This window comes from Dermacentor silvarum, chromosome 10 (assembly GCF_013339745.2).
Source record: "Dermacentor silvarum isolate Dsil-2018 chromosome 10, BIME_Dsil_1.4, whole genome shotgun sequence".
Taxonomy (NCBI): domain Eukaryota; kingdom Metazoa; phylum Arthropoda; class Arachnida; order Ixodida; family Ixodidae; genus Dermacentor; species Dermacentor silvarum.
In genome coordinates this window covers 18,185,593-18,209,456 of record NC_051163.1, presented here as the reverse complement: position 1 = coordinate 18,209,456, position 23,864 = coordinate 18,185,593, and the positions used below count along the sequence as shown (strand labels likewise).

The following is a 23,864-nucleotide window of genomic DNA, read 5'->3' as shown; positions in this document are numbered from 1 at the left end:
GCTGTTCTGCGCGAATGCCAGGATGAGCCAAGAAATGGAGGGTATCAAAGACGGCCCGGCGGTATGAGCGAGGCACGTAGAGACGAGGGTGGCCAGTCGCCGTATCGCAAAGGGGTACGTCGCAGTCAGGCAGCAAGACATCTGCAAACACCAGAGATGCCGCTCGTGCGAAGCAGCTGGTGCTCGGCATCGATACTCTGGGCAGCAGCTATGGCCGTGAAGTCGATGACCGGTCGTCCGTGGTCTGTGGCATGAATGGCTGCGCGAGAGATTGCGTCGGCAACGGCGTTGGATTTTCCGCTGACGTGACAAATGTCGCTGGCGTATTCCAAGATGTAGGCGACCTGTCTGAATTCTCGGGGAGCGTAGGAGGTGCTGCTGGACGCTAGGGTGGACGTCAGTGGTTTATTGTCTGTAAGGACATGAATGGAACGTCCCTCGAGAAAAATGTCGAAAGTGCTTCACAGCCAAATAGATTGCAAGCAGCTCTCGCTGTAGCGGTGCTCAGGGGTGCAAGCTTCTTGTAAAAGAAGGCGATGGGCTGCCAAGCACCAGCAACTAACTGCTGAAGACTGCGCCGACAGCGGTGTCCGATGCGTCAACCATGACGGATGTTGGGGCGTCCCATTTGGGGTGGACGGGGAGCCTCGCGCCGGCAATGGCTTCATTGATGCCTCCAAACTCGTAGTAAGCGGTGTCGTTCCAGGGAAAGGGAGTATTCGGTGTCTTGAGGCCCGAGAGAAGGTCGTGGAGTGGCTGCAGTATATTGTTGCAGTGAGGAATGAAGCGACGGTAATAGTTGGCGAGGCCAAAAAACTCACGTAGTTGCCTGGTGGTGGATGGCTGCGGAAACTCACGGATGACAGTGACGCGGGTTGGGAGTGGACGAATGCAGTGTGCGTTGACGCACACGGCATTCAACACGAAATTCAACTGCGTAACACTGAACTCGCTCTTCGGACCGTTAACGATAAGGCCAAACTTGATGAGTCTTGTGAGCACTTGCTTCGGCGATGGTGCTGAAGACAAGGATGTCGTCAAGATAGGCAAAGCAGCACGTCAAGCCACGTTATACCTAGTCAACGAAACGCTGAAAGGTCTGGGCCGCATTCGTCATCATCATCATCAGCCTATTTTATGTCCACTGCAGGACGAAGGCCTCTCCCTGCAATATCCATTTACGAAGACCGAAAGGCATCCGCAGATATTCCAACAGGCCGGAGGGTGTTATAATGGCGATCTGTGGAATCTGAGGATTCCACAGGAATCTGGTGATAGGCTTTCACCACGTCGGTCTTGCTGAAGACGTTGCAGTCATGCAATGCTGACGTAAAATCCTGGATGTGCGGTATTGTATACCGGTCCGGGACAGTGGCTTTGTTAAGGGCATGGTAACTGCCGCACGGGCACCAGTCACCGGTCTTCTTGTGCACTGTATGGAGTGGCGAGGCCCGAGGACTCGAGGTGGAACGAATGAAGCCAAGGTCAAGCATGTGTTCAAACTACTTTTTGGCGACAGCTCGACGATCAGGCTCGAAGCGACGAGCCCGAGCAAGCATGGGAGGGCCAGTCGGGACAATATGATGTGTCACGCTGTGAACGACCGAGGACTGAAAGGAGGGTGGTCGGAAGATGTCCGGAAACTCAACAAGGACGGCTGACTAAGGGTCGGGAACGGTCATGTGAGCCTGGAGAAAGCCGGAGCGGCGGAGCGCGACAGGAAGCGCCTTGGAAGGTTAAGCTCGGCTCGGAGTCCAAGATGCGGCTGGACTGCACGTCGACGACGCGCTTGTAGTGATAGAGATCGGCTCCGATGATTGGCTGGCTCACGTTCGCTATGACAAAGACCCAGCTAAAGGTACGTCTGCGGCCGATGTCAAGAGTCATCGACTTTTGGCCGTAGGTCCGGACGACCTATCCGTTGACCGCGAGGAGACGAGGCGAGTCGGGAGGATGGCGTCGCTCAGCCAACGTAGAAGGACGAAGATCTCGGCACCAGTGTCGACGAGGATAGCGGACTTTGGTGACACGCTTACGATGCGCGAGCAGGGGTCAAGACCGAAGGCCAGCGGCGCTTGGTCCCGCTCCCGCCTGAGTGAGCGGGCCCGGTTTAAACATAACTTGTGGGTGAGGAAAAACCAGACGGACGTCGGGGCCTGGTGTCCACAAAATATATTTAAAGCGGGTCCGCTCAATCAGGCGGGACCGCTCAATCAGGCGGGACCAAGTGCCGCTGGCCTTCGGTCTTGTCACTGCCAATTCCCTGCTTGCGTTTCGTTGTCGTCTTTTGTGGTAGGATCACTGTGGCACGTAGTAGCTCGCTACAGTCTCAAATGCACTCCAACGTTAGCGCCTTCTTTACAACGCGATTAGGCTCCTTGATTTGCATTGCCTCCGGCAGAGCAGCACTTATCAGAGGAGAGCTAAAATCCAGAGATCTTCTAGATCATCTTTCCGTAGCCTCCTCAGACCTGAGAGTAATGGCACGGAGAAATAACTTTGACCAAGTCCTTATACTTACTTTTGTGTTGCATAGAACCCACAAAAAAATTATTTTGAATGTGCGCAGAGCCTAACAACAAGTAATTGTTTGTCCCCCTGCAGGGACACTGGGTCTATCCTTAGGCATTGCTAGAAATACGTATGCATTTTTGTGTATTTGGAAAGGGCAGCAAATAATTGTTTCGAGGATGAACTTTAGAGAATGAAAGATTAAATTGGTTTTTATTAGTTCTGATGACACATTTAGAGCACAACAAGATCACTTTTGGGACGTTCTTAACCCCACACACCAGTGAGTCAAGCTATCAGCGCAATTCCTTTGCGACAGAACTCACGAATGGAATTCATAGAAGCAGTTTCTTCCAACTTCTATGCAAAGGTACACGTCGCACCGAGCACATCTGTGGCGTGTCTTCATGCTGCAGCCAGCGTTCCGGCACCTCGCTCCATTTGGTAGGTCGTCCTTCATTGGCAAATGCAGTGCGTCTGTTTTGCGGAAATGTTCTGATGGCAGAGCTTTTGGCCTCTTCCTTGGTGGGATGTCTAGGTCATCTTCGTCTTCTTGACGAGTTGCGATCACCTTCTGCCATATCAATGCTTCGGCCACGCAAAGCTTGAAATCAAGGTACTCCAGAATGTTTTTTTCTTTGGACGCCCTCTGCCTTCTTGTCTGCTCTGTACTGAAGCCAGCTGTTTACGCAAGCAAGATCAGACATGTGAAGAATTGTACGCAGTGTCCACCTGTTTGTGCGGCTCCTTTGAGCATACAGGGAGAGCATTCTGTCAGCTAAGTCAACACCACCCATATTTGCATTGTAGTTTCTGATGACGGATGGGCGCGGGACATCCAGAAACTTCTTGTCTTTCTTGCACCATCTTTTGCACTTATCTTCAGGCTCCACTCCAAAGGCAGCCGACAGCATCACAATGGGCTTTTTGTCGACCCATTTTGTGCAAGCAAGCGTGCTGTCTTGTCGCAGTCGCTGCTCCGAAGTGCCCCGAGATTTCTTCAACAAATCCTTGTCATTTGTGAAATGGGCCTCTTTTGGCATTCTGTTCTTCATCAGAGTGCCGGTGCCAAAAATGCCCTTCTTCATGAGCTCATCCATCAAACCGACCGAAGAAAACCAACGGTCACAGTAAAGCGTGGAGCATGCAGGCACTGTCTCAACCAGCTTCAAGGCTGAGTTGCCCGATATGCCAAGGCCAAAGTCTGGAAACGTCTCTTTGCCTTTGTAAATTGCAAAATCATAAATCAACCCGTCCTTTCCTGCGAGAACAAAGTTTTTCAGGCCCACAGGATTTGGTTTGTTAGGGATATACTGCTTCATAGGACAGCGCCCTGAAAATGGGATGACTTGTTCATCCACACAGAAGCAGTTGGGTCTTTCCAAGCCCAAGCAGCCCTTTCGCACCATCTCAACGAAAGGCGCAACCTTCCAAAGTCTCTCGCTCTTCTTGTCGTCATCACTGATGTCATCGTCAAGTTGACAGCACAGGTTAGATCGCAGTAAGAAGAAACGATGCCGTGGCATGGTGTCGGCTACTGAGCTAACAGCCAGGCCCTTCTTCCAAAAAAATCGTATTCTTGGATAGCCAATCACTCCCATCAGCATGGAACAACCCAGAAACTGTTTGACTTCCTGACCAGTGATTTTAGATATGATTCCACGCTCTCTCAGAATTCTCTGGTTTGTTTTCTCCGCCATTTTTTCGAGCATGTTGTCATCTACGTACTGCTTGTAGTAGTCGGCAGGCGAGAACTCCAATCTAGCTTCCGAAAAAACACACCCCGTCTCGAGAACAGGCACATTGTTTGCTGGTGAAGAATTGGCTGCCTTCCACAGAGGACGCCTTTGCGAAATTCCTACGCCGCTGGAGCCGTCGTCGTCACTATCAGAAGATGAACCAGCATACTCCTCAGTGTCGGAATCATACGCGGCATTCACGTCGTCAACGTCGTCTTCATTCTCGGAGTCCGAAATATCGGAAGTTTTCCGGTCGCAAATTGATTGCAATACTTCGTCTGCCTTCTTGGTGGATAAGCCTGAAATTACAAAGCAACGGGAAGTTAGACTTAAATTCCCACTGGTAAACTTTCATAAAAAAGAATGTGCTAGTCGGCCATCTGACTTCAATATAAACACGCACATGAACCCAATGTCCCTGTGCGAGGACACTAAACTTAGTAAGCTGCGAAGGTCCCAATAAAGTCAATGGTTTTCTCTAAACGGTGTCAATGTGTTCTCCAGGCATTAAACCTTTGCACTCCGTTGCAATTTTTTAAAATGAAAAGCGTTAAGACCAACGATAAAGCGACTTACCAGGCCGTCTCGCATAAAACGTGCTGGCGCTGATTGCCGCCATGTTTTTTCCGAGCGGGAAAGAGAAATTTCGCCGAGCTCAAGGTAGATGGCGCCACAGACCTTGTCCTCCTAGAGGGACATTGGTTCTCTCCGCTGCAACAGCCGTTGTAGTTTTCGTCGCCTGTGAACCAATGTCCCTGTGGGGGGACAAATGGTCTGAGGAGGGTAAAGCCGCAGACTATATCCGAACTGTGTATGCGGCTCAGCTACAGCCAATATACAGGGTGTTCCACGTAACCTGTGCCAAAATTTAACAATATTGCCACGGGAAACGGTATAAATGAAAGTATATTTACAAACTATTTAGAGCTAGCTGTAGCACTGCCAAGATGGCGGAAAGACAATCTTTTCTATAGTCGTCTTCTTCACCCCAGTGGTCAGCATCGTCTTTGTTCCATTGCGCGCAGTCTCGTGACATTAACCTCCGGCTGGAAAAGCGCTGACCCGGCGCCTAAGACAGGGTCGGGTGGTGGGCGAAAGGTATGGCTTGAGGCAGGCCACGTGCATGACGTCTGAGGAAGGAGAAGACGTGGTAGGATCGAGCGGGGCTATTTCGTAAGTGACGTCTGCAAATTGTCGCAGGAGGCCAAGGTATCTCCAAACTAGTTTTTCAGAAAGGCCAACGCGCCGAGACGGGCACCAGACACGCGCAGTCCCACTGAGGTAGAAAGCGACATTGGCGAGAGTCACCGATTGTCCGTTGCGATGCGCTCGTAATTCCCAAGACAGTCATTGATGTCGACGTTGTCGGTGCCGCAAAAAGAGCCAGGGTCGTGGGGTTGGATCAAGACAACTGGCTGGGGCGCCGGTGTTGCGGTTGACGCAATATCCCCGCCTATTCACATGGTGGAACTTGCCAGGACACGTCCGCTGCGGAGTTCCGTCTTGAGTAGTACGCAGCAGCTCCTCCAATATACCTGTAAAGGCACGTTCACACCGAAGGCGGAGCGGCCAAAGCGGGCAAGCGGGCAAGCGAAAAGCAGGCAAAACCTCCTCGCCAGGCGGGTAAAGCGGGCGGAAAACGAGGCGGCGAGCCCGATCGCTCTCGGACCGATTTTTTCCGCCCGCCGGAGCTCTCCACTTTGCCGCAGCCAATCAGAACGCCAGACGACGGGCGGATGAGCGGTGCCACGAGATGGCGACACGTCCGCAGTGAAAATGCTAGATGCTCCGTCTCCTCGGCGGCGCGGGCAACCAGGGAAGTCGTCTGGTCTGAAGAGGCCCGCGCGCTCGCCGCCTCGCCGCGTTGAAAATCCGCTTAGCCGCTTAGACGCTCCGCTTTCGGTGTGAACGTGCCTTTAAAATTGATTAATCTGACCGGTAAACTTTCTGTTGCACTAAAACAAAAGTAATGGTACCATAAAAATTCTTTCTCGATCGCGTTAGAAAAAATTAATTTAACAGCTAAGGCGGAATGTAAACTTTTTTTCACACCGCGATAACGAGTGAAGGCGGGAATAAGACGATGAAATTGAAAAATGAATCATGTTATTAAATTATTCACGAGACGTCACAAAATATACTGCCGAAGTCTCGACGCACTGTGATGCCCAATATCTGATATGTTGAAAAGAATAAAAAGGGAAAATTGCAAGGGGAGTGGAGCACCGACTAAAACAAGCGTAAAGGTGACAGTTTATTAACGCAAATATCGTAGTCTCAAACGACATTAAGGAGGAGGAGGAGGAAATAACTTTAATGAGTCCTGAGGAACCCCTCCCCACCCACTCTTTGTTCAGTGGTCGGCAGGGGTCGCGTGCCGCACCCACGTTGGGACGGGAAGCCCGTGAGCCTCCGCCATTTCGTGAGCCCTCTGGGCAGCCCGGAGCTGGGTCTGGTGGTCGTCGCTTCGCAGGGCGTCCTCCTAGTCTTCTTCTTTACGGAACAAGGTGCCGCTTAACGCGGAGCATTGCTAGGGCATGTGCGCTAGCGAGCAGTATATGATTCGCCACAATCCAGACATTGCGGCTCTACCTCTGGTGAATAAAGGCTCAGTCTGCCTCTCGAGGGGAACGACCCTGTCTGAAGCATTCTGAATATCGATGACTGTGGTCTATTTAGATTAGCGTGGGGGAGCGGGAAGGCCCTCCTCGACAGCTGATAGTGCGTTGTTATTTCGTTGAAGGTGAGCAGCGGGTCTCGGTGCTCCCCCCCCCCTCCCTCCTCGCCACTTCGCTCGCCACGATCGCCGCGGTGCGTGAGTCCTCGCGCGCGGTCGTGCGCCAGCTCGTTGGCGTTGGGAAAGTCGGGGTGCACGTCGCCCCCCATGTGGGCCAGAAACCATTTGACGATGTGATGACCCGCGGCTCCCTCGTGGCCGAGGACGGCCGCCGCTTCCCGCGATATGGAGCCCGAGGCGAATGCTCTGGCCACCGATCGCGAATCTGTGTACACGTAAGGACGTTCGGGGTCCCTCATTGCCATGGCTATTGCCACCTGTTCGGCCACTTCGGACGTTACCCCCTTGACCGATGCCGCGTTAATGATCGTCCCATCCCAGCGTATCGAGACGGTCGCGTACCGGTCGCTGCGCCCATACTGGGCCGCGTCTACAAATGCCGCCAGTCCCGGGCAGGTGGCGGTCGATTTCAGTAGGGCTCGGGCCCTCGCCTTTTGGCGCCCCTCGTTGAATTGCGGGTGGACGTTTCTCGGAAGCGGTTCAACCTTGAAAGTGCCCCTGACCGACGCGCTGAGCGCGACCTTGCGTGCGTTGCACTCTGCCTCTGCATTTATGCCTGCTTCTTCTAGGATGCGTCTGCCGGCCCTGGTGGTCGACAGCCGCACGACCTGTGCCTTGGTCTGTGCTTCGATGATTTCTGCTAGCGAGTTGTGGACCCCTAACTGATCGAGCCGCTCTGTGCTTGTAGTAATCGGAAGACCTAGCACCCTTTTGATGCTCTTGCGCATCAGTGTCTCTATCTTGGCCGCGTCTCTCTTGGTCCATTTTAGCGCCGAGGCTACGTAATTTACGTGACTCATGAGGAAGGCGTGGTAAAGTCTGATGAGACTGCTCTCGCTGAGCCCTCCCCTGCGGTTGGTCACCCTGAGGATCAGCCGGAGCATGTTCTCCGTTTTGGATGTGAGTTTCATGACGGTTTGCGTGTTACCCTTTAGCCTCAATTAGCATCCCCAGGATTCTTATAGTGTCCACTTTGGGGATCGGCTGGCCGTCGGTCGTATGTATTTTGATTGGGATTTGATCGTTCGGCGTCAAATTCCTCATGCCCTGTTTCGAGGGCCTGTACAACAACAGTTCCGATTTGCTGGGTGACAGGCGGAGTCCCGTTTCCATCAGGTACTCTTCCGTTGTGTCCAGCGCTTCTTGGAGAGCCCGCTCGACATCTGCGTCGGACCCTCCCGTGCACCACACCGTAATGTCGTCTGCGTACAGGACGTGATTGACACTGGTCACTCTTGTCAGCCGGTCCGAGAGCCCTTTCAATGCTAGATTGAATAATAGTGGGGAGAGCACCGCCCCTTATGAGGTGCCCTTCGCACCCAGCGTGTACCAATCGGACGTGGCCTGTCCTATTTTGATCGTGGCCTTCCTGTCTCTGAGAAAGGAGCTTATGTAAGAGTGGAATTTCGGGCCGAGCCCCATCACCGAGATCGTTTCCAGTAGAAATCTGTGTTTGACCGCGTCGAACGCTTTCGTTAGGTCCAGGGCCTCTGGTGTCTCTGGTCATGCCGTCGATTATATGCTTCTTGAGTAGTAGCATTACGTCCTGTGTGGAGAGGCCCGGTCTGAAGCCCACCATGTTATGTGGGAAGAGGCCCTCTCTCTCTATGTACCGCGATACTCGGTTATGTATGGCATGTTCCGCTGTTTTGCCCACGCACGAGGTTAGCGATATCGGCCGCATGTTCTCCGGTGCAAGTGGTTTACCGGGTTTCGGTATTAGTATGACCGAGGCCTCTTTCCAGACCTCGGGTACTCGTCCCGTTCCCACGCTCTGTTGATTTCTTCAGTGAGCTTCTCGACCGACTTTCCGTCTAGGTTTCTCAACAGTTTGTTCGAGACCCCGTCCGGGCCCGTCGCCGAGCGTCCGTTGAGGCCTTGTAAGGCATCCCAAATTTCTGATTCCGTGAAGGGCGCGTTGAGTTCTTCGACCTCTGCGCCAGCGTATTGTGGATAGTCGCCGTCGCCCGACGGGCTCAATGGCAAATACATCTCCGCCAGCTCCTTTAGGAGCTCGCTCTCCGTTTTTCCCTGCTCCTTTTCCTTGTGTAAAATCCTATCGATTGCCAATCTCTGATTACCCTTGGATTGCCTGTCGTCTAACAGTTTCTTTAGGAGGTTCCATTTGCCTCCGGCTCTCATTTGTCCGTCTACCGACGCGCACACCTCGTTCCACTGTTGCTTGGAAAGCTCGATCGAGTGCGCTTCGATTTCCCTGTTTAGTGCAGCTATTTTCTTTCGCAGTCTGCGATTAAGTCTTTGCGTTTTCCACCTGGCCGTGATGGAATTCTTTGCCTCTCTAATAGGTGTGCCAATCTCGCGCCCATCCTTTCCACGTTCAGCTCGGTTTGGATGACCCTCGTCGCGGTGCTAACGTCCTCTTTGAGCCTTCGAAAGAGGCTGTCTAGGTCCGCGTATTCGCTTGTGTCTTCCTTCCTTATTTTGCGGAAGGCGTCCCAGTCAGGCGACCTTAAATTCTCTCGGTGGTGCCGCCCTGATGGGGATCGTCACCGCCAGAATGTAGTGGTCGCTGCCGAATTTCTCGTGCAGGTTGCGCCATTCGGCCCCTCGCACGTTTTTGACGAAGGTCAGGTCGGGCGTCGTATCCCGCGCCACCGACGTGCCTAGTCGAGTCGGATAGCGGAGGTCCGTCACCAGCTCTAGCGAGCACTTAGTGACTGCCTCCAATAGCCGCTCTCCCTTGGGCATTGGCCTTGCGTAACCCCAGGCTTCGTGGGGCGCGTTAAAATCTCCAGCCACTATTAGTGGGGCCCCCCTGGCCATTGAGGTCGCCTTCGTTATTATCGATGCGAACGACTGTCTGTGGTCAGAGGGCGAGCTGTAGACGTTCACTACGAATACGCTATTTTTCAGCCAACCATTCGGTATGATTTCGATCGCGGTTGCCTCCGCTTTCACGTTGCCTAATTTCAAATCTCGTTCCTGGAAAGAGCATTTGTTCGCGACGAAGGTCGCCACTCCGCGTTTACCCTGTTCGAATTTCGACGAGCCGACCCGGTATCCGGGCAGGGTCATTAAACGACATTAAAAATAGACTTTTTCATCGCGCTAATTAAAGCGAAATGAATAAGTAATAAACGCTACTACGGCAAAAGTAAAAATTGGCCTCAAAAATACATACTTTTCTTCCCACCTTTCTAGAGTTGCACTTACGAAGAAGACCATCAATGCGGACTCGGATGCAAGTGTGTCCCTTACGGTGAACCCCCGGTTTGGAACTGCACAGTTGCAGCTCCATGGCGACGTTAATAGAACGAACCATATGAGACTTGAGAATAGAAGTTGTTATGAGAATAAAAGTTGCTGCCTCTAATGAGAAAAAGTTCAGGTGAATTTTTTTTTCGACCACAGCGGTGGCCGAGAGGTCAAGTATCCGCCTTGAACGTGAAGGAGAGTACTACCTTCATGTTCTTTAACTGTCAAGAACACACTTGGCTTGTTACAGCGAAGCTGTATACCTCTACCAGCCAAGGAAATTTTCGTGTCGTTGGGTAAGCGAAAAAGTCACAGGCCTGTGCGGCACACGCAGCACAGTCACAGCGTAAGCTGGTGGAGCGGCTCAAGAGTAGCTCCAATTTCGGCACCACGCACAACAGGGTCTTAGCGGCAAATTCTCTTCGCCTCGTTTTGACGAGAACGATCTGAACTGTCCGCCCGGCGTCGACGGCGAGCTGCGACTTGTAATGCTCTCTGCACAGCAGTCTGCTGAGCCCGATGATGCCTGGTTGTAGCCGCGCACGTAGCTCTATGATTCGCTTCTTCAGCAGCGGTTCGCACCTTGCGAGGCGACGCCATAACGTGTACCGAAAAGGTATCCAGAATACCAGGTACAGTTGCATACAGACTGCAACTGCTATATGCAACTTACGTGTCGGGCACGATGCGTTTGCAGACACCTTAACTAGATGGCGCCACCATACTGGCGGAGGCTCGGGATCGCGTTGATTGCGCGCCTCGTCTGAACCGCATCTCGTCGTCTGCGCCTGCGAGCCTTCCTAGGGCGCGTTTATAGGGCATTTTTCCTCTCCCTGATAGCAAGCGCTTGCGTGGCTCATTGCTGAATCGCGGCGGGGACCGGGTAGTTTTTTTTTTTTCGCATTTCCGGCGATAGCGGTTACGGTCATCGGCATCGGCGGCTGAGGCGACGGCGGCGGACACCATCGCGAGCTGAAACGGCTATTGCAATGAGCCCATAATAGCTTACACTGTAATATATAAGCGAACACCCAAATAGCGGTGGAGGTGGTTCAGCAAACCGGGTTATCCTGGCGTGCCTGGCCACCAATCGGTAACAGGAAGCTTTAGTTCGCGAGCTCACCTTTAAATACATGGAAAAGGAGAAATCGTTTTTTCTCGGCAACCACTGCACCTAATTTTATGAGGTTTACTGAATTTCAAGGTAAGTATTAGAATCTAGGAACTGCTGGTTGCGAATTTTTGATTTAGGTCCTCCATTCTTTAATAAAAATGGCAACAATAGCAAATGTTCAGATAACGAAACTATCAAGTTTACAACTCTGTAACTTAGTAACAAAAAATTATGTCACAATTCTGTAAATTGCGCCTAATAGTACATCTAGAACGGACAAAATTTATGTGTTATGCATGACTCTCAAATAAACCACCAATATGCCAGTACAAAGTTTGCAAAACCCTTGTAAACAATGTAACAAATTCATGTAAGATATAAATTGACAGATCAAATTTGTCCGCTTTGGATGCTCTACCGTATAACGCTTACAGAAATGCGTTATCCTTTTTTGATGCAGTCCTACGAACTTGTAAACTTTGAACTTCTATTTTCTTCGAACTTACCAATTTTGGAAAATTCCTTTAATACATTTCAAGCCCTAAGTCGAAATTCCGCTTCAAACAGTCACTAGAATTCAACTTCCTTTCTTTCGCAAATGCAACAAATTTCATTAAAATCGGCCCAGTGGTTATCTCAGAAAAGCGTTTATGCGTTTTACATGTATTTGAATAAGCGGCATCGGAGTTGTGCTCGAGCTAAAGACTCCTCTTGATACGCCCTGAGGGTCCCCTCTATTATTGCGGGTGTTCCAACAAAGGCCGATAAATTTGGTGTCTTGGAGGAACGTGATGTACAGGCGTAGAACCCTTTTCGTAAAGACTCTGGTTCCTACAGGAAACCCAAACTTAATTCAAGAGTTAGTTGCTAAGCACGTGTACCCTACCTAAATATATTGACAGAGACAAAATCATCAAGTAGGAAAATTGCTCGTTAAATACTGACATGTCTGATTCAATTCCACACATCAAGAGTATTCATCCGTTAAATACAAATTTAGTATTCTTTCCCGATGTTCACCGCACTGTAATGCTTGGGAAGCCGCTGAAGGACGATTGCACGTTCTACTTCCATGCAGTTACGCGTAGCATGTGATCCGCTCAGTTTTGTTTCTCTGCTCGCGTTTAGATTTACGATAACGAAACCTTTTCTTTATTAAAATATTTCCTCCTTCTCGGCTCGTAAGATCGTCCTAAAGATGTTGATCGGCCCTCGGTAATGTAAACGCGTATATGCGGCTTCTGCTGGAGGCACGATCGCGAGCAAGAGAAGCTCCAACATGAGAAAACACATTAGAGGGCAGATTTCTCTCTCTATGTTTGCCACTGCCTAGCGCGGGTGTTATTTATTCACAGACGAATAGTTTCCGAACTGGAACGCATGTATCGCCCTTTTACGTAACAAATTTGTGGTTAACCTCCAGAATCCACAATCTTGCTATAAGAGACGCTTTATTCGAAGTGAACCAACACATTGCGTTCTTAAACACGCCTCGCGGTTTTTATCTTTTGTTCCCTTCCCCGTTTGATTCACAGGTTAACGGACTCCTACTTCTGGAAAGAATCCTGGTATATTGAACGATCACTTCGAAAACCACAGGTCAGATAAATACAAACACGGCTCCAGAATGGAGAATTTTATTCTTTTACTTCTCCTATCTTCCTTCTTTATTCTTCATTCCTCCCGCTCTTCACTCTATCTGACTGTGCAGGGCACCACAGCGTTATTATTTCTAAAGACTTTCAGAACTTTGTAAGGACGGCTTAAAATTCAATAAGTGTGGAACAACGGCATGCTTTCCACGTAAGCGAAATCAAACATCTCTTACTTCGTGGAAGTGCGCGACGTTGCAGTACAGACCACGAGATTGTGTATAGGTGCACGTAATTGAATCCAAGACAGCTGCAAGTTGTCACACATCCAGCTAAGTCGACCAGACGCTACCGCAAGGACTTGTTTCTGCGCGATATATCACGTTTTGACGTCTTTGTATTCGCGTCCCGAGTCAAGTAAGACCTTTGAGATATATCATCTGGCTTATGCGCGGTTATTTTCGGTCTCTATATAATCCTTGTGTGGTTGTAAGTAACGCAAAATCGAGCTCCACGAATCCTCCAATTGTCCTCACTCGTCTGGTCTCTTATATTTCATGACAGAAGTTAATGCTCTAAGCGAAGTGAACGCCAACGCTGTTACGAAATGTTTGCCGCTAGAAAAGCATGCTAGTGCATCTAGTAAAAGTAAAAGCATACTAGTAAAAGCATCTGGCTCCCGCAACGGCATGTCGACCGTCAGCAAGCCGGCCGACGGCGGGGCAACCTCACAATGGCGTTGCACACTGTGGCTGCCATCTCGTTGGACGTTGCCGATGGTGTCGCTAAGCCTATAAAATGTACATAGCGCATGGCGCCGCTTCAATGCCAACCGCCGACTATCAGTAAATGAAGATTTTTCAGAAACATGGCGTCGCAGATAAGCCTTGTGCAGTTCTCCAGTTCTATGTGCTATATTCTATTGATGTGGGCGCCACAAGACTGATATCTCAGAAGATGTAATACCAGTCGCGAACAGTGCATACAAAAATGAACTGCGGAAACAACGTTGTGCGTAAATATGTGCTCGCCCCACTGTGTTTGTGTGACTAGTTAAGCGAAGCACGACGGCGTTGAGAGTATTGCTTAGCAAGAAAGAGCGAAAAAAGTATGGTACTGACACGCTTATGCGGGAGCGAGAGTATTTTGCATCTGTATAGATTACGAGATATTTACAAGATGTTAGAGCAATCGTTATTATTGTCAGGGTCATTTTTAGTAAAAATTTCGTTATCAGTAGTATAATTTGCGCGTTAAGTAACGCAGTGGTGAACAAAAATGAGCTCGCCTTGCAGAAAGGTTAGCTGTGAAATTGTAGATTAGGAAAATTAAGGGCCCTGAGACGCTCTATTGAGGCACAGCAATTGTGACGTCAGTAATTGAAGAGGGACGCTTGTTCACGGCAGTGCATTGTCAGACCGGCGACCGGGCCAGTGGGCTGGACCTGCCGGTCCCGACGTGGGACTAGCCCGGGTGCGCGACGAGTTCGCGTCCTCACCATACCTCCAATGAAGTTACTTCACTCACTCATTGTCAGTAAGCTGATAAAAATTGGTCTACTCATGAAAGCCATATTGATTTATTGACTTCCCCAATCATCACCGCGAGGTTTCTGCCGAATTTTCTTGTTGCTTTCCGCGCCCTTGACAATCACCCTGGTATGTACCGTTCTTGAGGTGTACGTACTTATTGGATTTGTCCCTAACTCGTGCATCTAACTAACCTGAGAATTACAAGTTTCACCATTTTACCGATAACGCCGAACTGCCACCTAGCATGAGTTTGCCCGCTTGCAAGTGCACAAAGTGGCAATGGTTACTGTGCAGTGCACATTGGCCTTCAAGTGAAGACCATTCTTTATCTTTGCGAGCCCCTTCTACATCGCGTGGCCCGGGCGGGCGCGCGCGGCCGCCCGGGCCTCTGTATCTTGAAAGCTATCTGCGACGGGGGCCGAGTCCGCCGTGCGCTGTGTTTCGCGGTTTAATTCGCGTTGATGCGAGAGCAGCACGGAGGTCAATTCGCTCGCTGCTGCTTCTATGCTTGCTCGCTCCAGCGCTTTGACAGCGAGTTTCCGCGGTCTTCGAGTGAGATGTGTTCATATTTGCTTGTGCTCGCATGACACCATGCTTGTTAATTTAGTATATGCCTATGTTTACAAGTTTATACGGCCGATAAAATTACCAGCCTTACTTCGTATAGATGTCTATCTACTAATTTGCTATTGCATTCGATGCTTCGCCTTTCGGGCGTAACTGCAACATTTACAGCGAAGCTGTTAAGGGCTCAGTCCTCAATGGTCGCGTCCGGATGTAGAAAAATAAGCTTCACATTTAAGAGTAGAACGCGATGGCGTTATCGGGACCCGTTCGCATGCATCGCAACGCGTGGCTGTAGGTCTGATAGAAATGCTGGTAAAGGGGCTTGTGTTTGAGTTTCCTCGTAGCAGAATTAGGTTTTCTCGTACATTCAAATCACAATCCAACGCCGATTAATAAAGTCGTACTTTACCATTTTCCTGACGGAATTCACTGTAAGAAATTCAATTTTTGTTCACCAAAACGTTGCACCACGTGGAGGGCCTGCGCGGTCGGGGTGGGTGGGAATTTTCTCCGCCACCCGCATCGCACGCCGGTTGCAGACGCCAAATTTTCTGCGACATGGGGCCCTTAACGCTGTCGTTTTAAAACTCTCATTGGCCGTATGCTGTAAGTGCGAGTGAAAGCCCGCGAGGGACGCGCGCTTTCACGGCGAGCCACCACACGGCGGAGAGCAAACGACACTTTCGTCGCGAGAAAGGCCGTGGGGGGATGGGAGGGAGGGGATTCGGCGTTTAACTGCGGCACCAAATGCGTATCTTGTGATCGGGCACAAAGGAACTGGCGACTCAATCCCCCACGCGAAAGGAGGGCAGCGGGAGGGAGGGGTTGCGGCTTCTGCTCTGTGAGCAACTTGTACTTTGCGCGGCGCCGGGCGGTCGCGCGCACGGTATCTTGAAAGCGATCTGCAACACGGCTCCTACCTGTGCATGCGCTTTGCTTTCGCCGCTTAGTTGCGTTGAAGCGACACACCGCATGAACCTTCGCTCGCTGCTGCTGGCGCGCTTGCTCACGCCAGCGTTTTGACAGCGGTTGTGTGCGGTCACACAAACAACGCGCAGAACTGTTGTCGACGGCGGCGGCGTTTTCGCCCGCGTCCGCAGCAAACGCGCGCGGCGTTGATGACGTGTTTATGAAGAACGTGCCAACCTTTAATTGCAGTACACCCTATGGCGGTGTACCATAGCGACCATAAGGTCATGCTCCCTGTGGTCAGTAAATAAATGAAAACCACCGGATCATATATATGTCTCATTCTTTAATAGTTCAAATAACCAATTACACCATCACATCTTAATAGTCATAATTGGAAATACACAATTCACACCGTAGTGCAGCCTCGCTGGTCTTCCATCTCTACCCCAGTGGAAGAGCTGACAGTTCTTTTAAAGACGATAGTCTTTCTTGTGGAACTTAAACGCTTAAAATTTGGTCGGTCTGTCTGTCTGTTTGTCTGTCTGTCACCCGATTCAGCCATCCGGCCAAAGTTGGACCACTTGCTTACCGCCCACACTACTTAAACTGGTACGGCTGTTCATACTTGTGAACGTTATCGATCACAAAGTAAATATTACGCATATCTGAGGCGCAACATCACTAGGTAAGTATTAGGAGGTGTGTTCCTTTAATAAAAAATACATAGATACGTAACTCTAAAGACCCTAGTTTCTTAAGCTGCGCTGAAAATGCCATGATATCCGCGCCGATGAACGACGTTCCCCGACTGCGCGCCGACGAGCGCCCTCTGCCATGGAGGAAGGAAACCCTCTGCACAAGCTCATGTTTCCCGATGTATTGCCAGATGGCGTCCATGTCTCACGCAGCGCCTCCTCAATTTTATCAATGCCAGCCAGGTGCGGCCGATTCAACATAAAGGAAGCGCTGTCTGAGGCAGGGCAAAACATAAATGGCCGCTTGATGAAGTAATGCGGTAAAATGAAATCTGTTCAAACAAACCTCCATTGCATTTATCATGCCAGGACGGAAATGGTACGAGAACAGCATCACGGGTGGCCGCGGATCAGACCAGCACTCATGTAGTACGTCCGGCAGAAGACTATCGTCTTTCGACGACATTTGCAGCGAAGCACGCAGATACGCGGCAATTTTTTTTAAGGACATCACAAGATTGGAATGGCCTTCCCGGTGACTTTGTGCTCCACTCCAGTAGCACCGACTTCAAGGCAGCGATCTAGAAATTCTATAATATTTTTAAACACATCTGTAATAGATAACCCCTCATGTAAAATCCTTTCACTGGAGCCTTTGAGGTATTGTAAATAAGGTATTGTTGAGGTATTGTATTGTTACCCCTGATGGACTTTATGAGTTCAACGTGATGCCCTTCGGCCTCTGTAATGCCCCCGCAACGTTCGAGCGAATGATGGACACTGTTTTGCGTGGATTGAAATGGCAAACGTGTCTGTGTTACCTCGACGATATTGTCGTCTTCGCTCCGGATTTTACGACACATCTTCACCGACTCAAGTGCGTTCTGACGTGTCTTACCAACGCTGGGCTCCAACTTAATCTCAAGAAATGCCACTTTGCCGCTCGAAAGCTAACCATTCTTGGCCACGTCGTGTCTAAGCACGGCGTCCAACCTGATCCCGCGAAATTGCGTGCCGTTACTGACTTTCCTAGGCCGACAAATCTCAAAGAACTTCGCAGTTTCGTTGGCTTATGTTCATACTTTCGACGTTTCATTCGCAACTTCGCGTCCATAATACGCCCTCTGACACAGCTTCTGGGTAGCTCCGGCGACCTGTCATCATGGTCTCCAGCCTGCGACGAGGCGTTCACTACTTTACGACGTCTTCTCGCTTCACCTCCTATTCTGCGTCACTTCGATCCTGAAGCTTCGACGGAGGTACACACAGACGCCAGCGGAATAGGTCTCGGCGCCGTGCTAGCACAACGAAAACCCGGGCACCCTGAATGCGTTGTTGCTTATGCCAGCCGTACCCTCACCAAAGCTGAGACCAACTATACTGTGACTGAAAAAGAATGCTTAGCCATCGTATGGGCCCTTAGCAAGTTCCGTCCTTACTTGTACGGCCGCCCGTTTGACGTCGTCACAGATCATCACGCCCTTTGTTGGCTATCAAATTTGAAAGACCCATGTGGCCGCCTAGCCCGATGGGCTTTTCGACTTCAAGAGTTCGACATCAACGTCGTCTACCGCTCTGGCCGCAAGCACTCGGATGCTGATGCTCTGTCACGGTCTCCTCTGCCTACCGACCTTAGTTGCCTGTCAACATTAACACCCATCGTCCTGCCTCTCACCATCGACAGAATTGCTTCAGAGCAGCGCCACGACCCCTGGATAGCGGCCCTCCGCGACCTACTTTCTGAGACGCCCACGCTGCCAGCCTCTCGCGCACTCCGCCGCCAAGCTGTTCACTTCACCATTCGCGACGACCTTCTGCACCGACGCAACTACGCATCTGACGGCCGTAAATGGCTACTCGTCATACCGCGCAGCCTGCGCTCCACTATCTGTGCATCCTTTCACGTTGACCCGCAGTGCGCCCACGCTGGAGTCTTCAAAACATATGAACGACTTCGTCAGCGCTACTACTGGCGCGGAATGTTTACATACGTCCGCAAATTCGTTCGTTCATGTACGGACTGCCAACGTCGGAAATCTGCGCCTTGCCGTTCAGCTGGAGCTTTGCAGCCCCTTCCCTGTCCCGCCCGACCATTTGATAGAGTGGGCATTGATCTCTATGGTCCGCTTCCTCTGACACCCGCCGGTAACCGCTGGATCATCGTCGCCGTCGACCATCTTACGCGATATGCTGAAACTGCGGCACTACCTTCCGCCACTGCGCGCGACGTCGCCTCCTTCCTGCTCCGCTGTTTCATCCTCCGTCACGGCCCACCTCGTGAACTTCTCAGCGACAGAGGGCGCGTCTTTTTGTCTGAGGTTGTCGAAGCTCTTCTGGCTCAGTGCCACGTTATTCATAGGACAACCACCGCCTACCACCCCCAGACGAATGGACTCACGGAACGTTTCAACCGGACCCTGGGTGACATGCTGGCCATGTACGTCGCATCTGACCACACAGATTGGGACCTTATCCTACCATTTGTTACGTTCGCCTACAACACTGTAACCCAGACTACCACTGGATTTTCTCCCTACTTTTTGCTTTATGGCCGTCACCCATCCCACACCATGGACACCCTGCTACCCTACCAGCCCGATGCTTCTGAGTGTGTGCCCGTTTCGACTGCAGCACGTCATGCCGAGGAGTGTCGCAAGTTAGCGCGCCACTTCACCACCGTTGAGCAACAGCGCCAGAAAAGGCTCCATGACGCTCACTGTGAGCAACCTGTCTTCTCTCCCGGCGACCTCGTCTGGCTGTCAGTACCTGCGCATGCTCCTGGGCTCTCTTCAAAACTTCTTCCCCGCTTCGATGGACCTTATCGCATTGTCCAGCGCACGTCTGCGGTGAATTACTTAATTGAACCACTGACACCCCCCTCTGACCTCCGTTGTCGTGGACGTGACATTGTTCACGTCGATCGCCTTAAGCCCTACCGTGACCCGCTCGTGATCACTACTGTTTGAGTCGCCAGGATGGCTGCTTTTTATCCCGGGGGTGATTGTGATGAAGAAGACGTGCAACATGTTCTGCAGATGATGCACACCACCAGCAGTAGCAGCATCGTGATCGCTCCGCAAAAGACGACGCCGACGTTACCGCTAAGAGCGCTGCCCGACGTAACTGTTTAGCCGCCCGTTCTGTGCCAGTCTATCCGAAGGACCTAAATCTACGCCTGCATCAATAAACCTCATTTCAAATAATAAATAAGGTTGCTATGTCATGTGAAGGCTTCTCAGTGCAGTCGTTTAATCATCGCTGCTGAGTCTGCGAATTTTTTTTATTTCCAATTTTTTTTATGTTCTTTCTGTTTTCGTTCTCTCAAACTGTGCGGAATAGGACAGCGCTGGTGCTGCTATCCCGGAAATTTTGAGACTTCGATGATCAAGACACGCCATGTTGTTTTGAAACAGGAGCACTAAGTCAAATGTGACTATTTTTTCTGTGCCCGTGACATTGCAACCTGCATCTTTAAGTAGCGTATACAGCTGCAAGCGTTTTGCATGTTGTTACACTCCAAGCTCAGTCGACGAATCACTCTTCGAAAGCAGTAGCTAATACATTCTATTAAGCACACGTTTTTAGGTGTCTCAGAGGACGCATTAAACTGTCGTCCTAGCGTGGTCGTGGTCACCTTTATAAAGGTGACCACGATCCACGCTAAGTCGGGTTTAATGCGTCATCACATACACCTAAAAAACGTGCGCATTTTTATAGTGCATGGATAAAGAAAATTCGCTACGAGGAGTTAACACCACCATGCATCTTTATTGCTCGTTGTGAAATATTCCGCGGCACTCAATACATTATTCGTTGTTGTGTAACTGATATGGACGTTGCGAAACCGCCAGCTTTCACGGCGCACACGTGTGCATGCATCAATGTCCGCAAGCACATGGATCACATCCGCCGTATGGAGGCAGAAGAAAAGAATTCGTTGAAAATGTGAAGACAACCCGCACCGTAAACAAGGCCCCACTTCCAGGAAGGAAACAATCAACATAATCTGCGCACCTCACCGGGAGCACTGCGACTGTGTCTATTATTTATTTTTAATAAACATTTTTATTTTATTTTTCCCAGTTATATCATGCTATATATAGAACAAGTGCGCGCAAAGCGCGGCAAAGGCGAGTAACGTATGGAGGATAGTCCTTCTCAGTATCTAAGCGGCTTCCTGCGCTGCGAATTCAATGTCACTTACATCACTCGGTTAGAAGATCACTTTTCTGGAGCCCGTCGTAGCCATTGCTAAAGTTTTGATAGGCGTATACCTAACGTGTTCGCTCTTCAACTTATGAGACGGGCCTATAAAGGAAGCTGTGCAAATATGTGGAAACTGATTACAGTATGCGAGGTGTCTACGCAACCCCCGGACCATACGACGCATAAAAACGTTTACACGTACAGCCAGGCAGTATAGCCGCGTATTACGTGCGCTTCTCAACGACTCCATTGGCACAATGATCACGGAAACCATAAGCCGGCTGCGCACGGCTCATGGTGTTGATACACACGTGTAGCGGATCCTCGGCCACCGTGGTGCACCAAGCAACGAAGCGGCGCACGCCGCTGCGAGCAAGAACTTATCTCAAGAACTTAGGCAAGAACTTAGCACGAACTTTGTCAACCAGCGAAGAGCTGCTTTGAAAAAATGATGGAGTCGTCGAGAGTTCCGCGAACTCCTGACACGCTACACGCGCATGGACGACCCACGGCCTGTGGGCCTGTCTAGATCTTGTCAATTTCTAGTCCATAAGGCGCGCACTGGCTTGGCACTTGCACCAAAGGTACTTGCGCGCTGGCGTGGGCATAAACAAAGGAAAACGTTATCGGAAGAGGTTGTGACGGGTTGGCCAACGTACAACACGACGGTTGCTCAAGCTGTTGAGGATGATGATGATTGCTGGATTTGTTGACGCATGGGCCAGGTGTGGCCAAAGAGCGCCAAGGCAATCGTAGTTAGCTGTCAATAGTGCATGAATTCTGTATCCGAGAGAAGACGTAACGCGGCTGTATGGAGGCCTAAAACATGTATTAAAACTACTATAATGACACGTGAGGTGTAAGATGTGCTATAGTCGTAAAACATATGCAATGAGCGGATGATATACAAAAGGTATTGGTGTCAGTGGCACTAATGCTTCTGCAGGACCCTCGAACGCAAGGGCCTGGAAACACGTGCTTTACACAACAGTATTGTGGTAGCAGCAGCTTCTAGTGAAAAGATGTGCTACGAATCACTCGTCTTTATCACTTGAACAGAGTCAACATGATGTAAAAATTTTAAAACGGCTTTAGTGTAAACAAACGGTTCGTTTCCAAGAATCATTATCGGGTGTAGGGGGTTTGCTGTCCGAAAGTTAAAGGAAAGTGTTCTTTTTTTTTTTTTCAGTGTCTGCTTCCCAACAATTCAATAAGGAGTGGAGGACGGTGAGGGTCTCGCCGCATTTGCCACAGATAGGAGGTTCGTCACCGGTCAACAGGTAAGAGTGCGTGTCAAATGTGGGGCCTATTCTAAGTCGATAGAAAAATATGAGGACGCTTAAGCTTCGCCCTTAAGAGCAGAACGCGATAGCGTTATCGGGACCCGTTTGCATCGCATCGTTCGCACCTAGCAAGCAGGCTTCATTCACTGCAACACAGAACGTGGGAAAGCCAGCTTACAAAGACGAAGCTTACACCGATCCCCTTAAAGTCGGCTTCGCTTTTAAACACAAATGCATTGCTGGAAAGCCATTTTTCCAGGGGAAATATGTCATATTAAAATGTGAAGGCCCTAGGACATTTTTTTCATTATTTTATTAATAGTTTGCTATTGCTCCGACGCGCGCGCGTGTCCAAAACGCATTTGTGACCTGCCGACGATGCCAGCGCCATCTGGATAATATTTTCGCAAGTAGGCTACTCGAGTGAGCCGGTGTTTTTATGGTAATAATGCTGGCAAAAGAAGTTTGTGTTTGATTTTCCTCGTAACAGAGCTATGTTTTCTCGTGCATTCAAATAACAGTTCGACGCCACCATGTCTGTAGGTTGTGCTCAAGTTGTACTTTACCATTTTTCTGACGGATTTCACTGTGAGAAATTCAATTTTTGTTCACCAAAAGCCTGCACCACAACGAAGGGCCTGCGTGGTCGGGGTGGTTCGGAATGATTTTCTTCTGCACTGACACGTTGCAGATGCAGTAGTTGCAGATGATCTTTTCCCGTCACGGTCGACGCCGACATCGGATTTTTTGCGACACGGGGCGTAAGAAGTCGCGTTTGCTCTATATATATATGGTGATTGCAAAGGAGGAAAGAGACGCTTAATTCTGAAGCCCTTTAGGGAGCATGGCGCAGAAGACGCGTTTGCTCTCCGCCGTGCGTTCGCTGCCCGTGATAGCACGCGTCCCTCGCGCGCTTTCACTCGCACATAAAGCATACGGCGCGTGGCTGTTGCGTTAAAATAACCTTATTTCGTCGTATTTTCGTTTTATTGCGATAGCAATTATATGGACACTCAAAAGCAGATTTCTGCCGTCGGCGTCCCCGTCGCCGTCGCCGTGAGGTTCCGTATGACGTCAATGGAGATGAAATCGTCGCCGCGAGCCGCCGAACGCTGTATGTGCGAGTGAAATTGCGCGAGGGACGCGCTATTTCACGTGGAGTGAACGCACGGCGGAGAACAAACGCGCGTTCTGCGCCTTTGCTTCCTTAAGGGCTGCAGAAGTAGGCGTCTCTTTCCTCCTTTACAATCACCATATATGTATAGCAAACGCGCCTTCTTCCGAAGCGCGAGAGGCCGTGGGAGAGGGGGGGGGGAGGGGAGGGAAGGGAGGCGATGTTCAGCTGCGGCACCAAGTGCCTGTTTATATCAGAGGCTCCGGCAACAGTCACCAACGCCGCACGCATTTTGAGCGAACGCGGGCAAAACGCCGACGGCGTCGACAACAGTTTTTGGAAGCAAAGTGCCCATATGCGGCTTAATTAAATGCAGCTTATTTAACGTTTCAGTGTCCCAGGTTCATTGCCAATAGGTTAGTTTTTTGCGCAAAGATGGCTTCAAAAGTTGGGGGCTGTCCGAAGTGTGAGGACCTCAAACGAGAGCGCCGTGCCCAGGTAGCCAACGATGAAGAGCGGCGAAGGCCAGCAACGTTTTGCCGAACGCTCTATAAGCTTTTGCTGTGGTGTCTGGAATCCTCCGTTT

At 50.4% G+C, this 23,864-nt stretch overlaps 1 protein-coding gene and 2 long non-coding RNA genes across 4 annotated transcripts in view; 2 read left to right on the top strand and 1 right to left on the bottom strand.

Annotated features, from left to right (window-relative positions):
- Positions 1–10,870, top strand: part of LOC119431257 (uncharacterized) — a 30,735-nt gene extending 19,865 nt beyond the window's left edge. Inside the window, exon 3 of the long non-coding RNA XR_005188032.2 lies at positions 10,210–10,870. This is a non-coding gene — a long non-coding RNA (uncharacterized LOC119431257). The remainder of the gene's footprint in view (positions 1–10,209) is intronic.
- LOC119431251 (neuronal acetylcholine receptor subunit beta-3-like) overlaps positions 1–23,864 on the top strand; it is a 280,609-nt gene that overhangs the window by 218,267 nt on the left and 38,478 nt on the right. The gene's annotated exons all lie outside the window — the stretch shown is intronic.
- The window catches only part of LOC125940608 (uncharacterized), a 236,830-nt gene that overhangs the window by 191,744 nt on the left and 21,222 nt on the right, over positions 1–23,864 (bottom strand). The window lies entirely within an intron of this gene.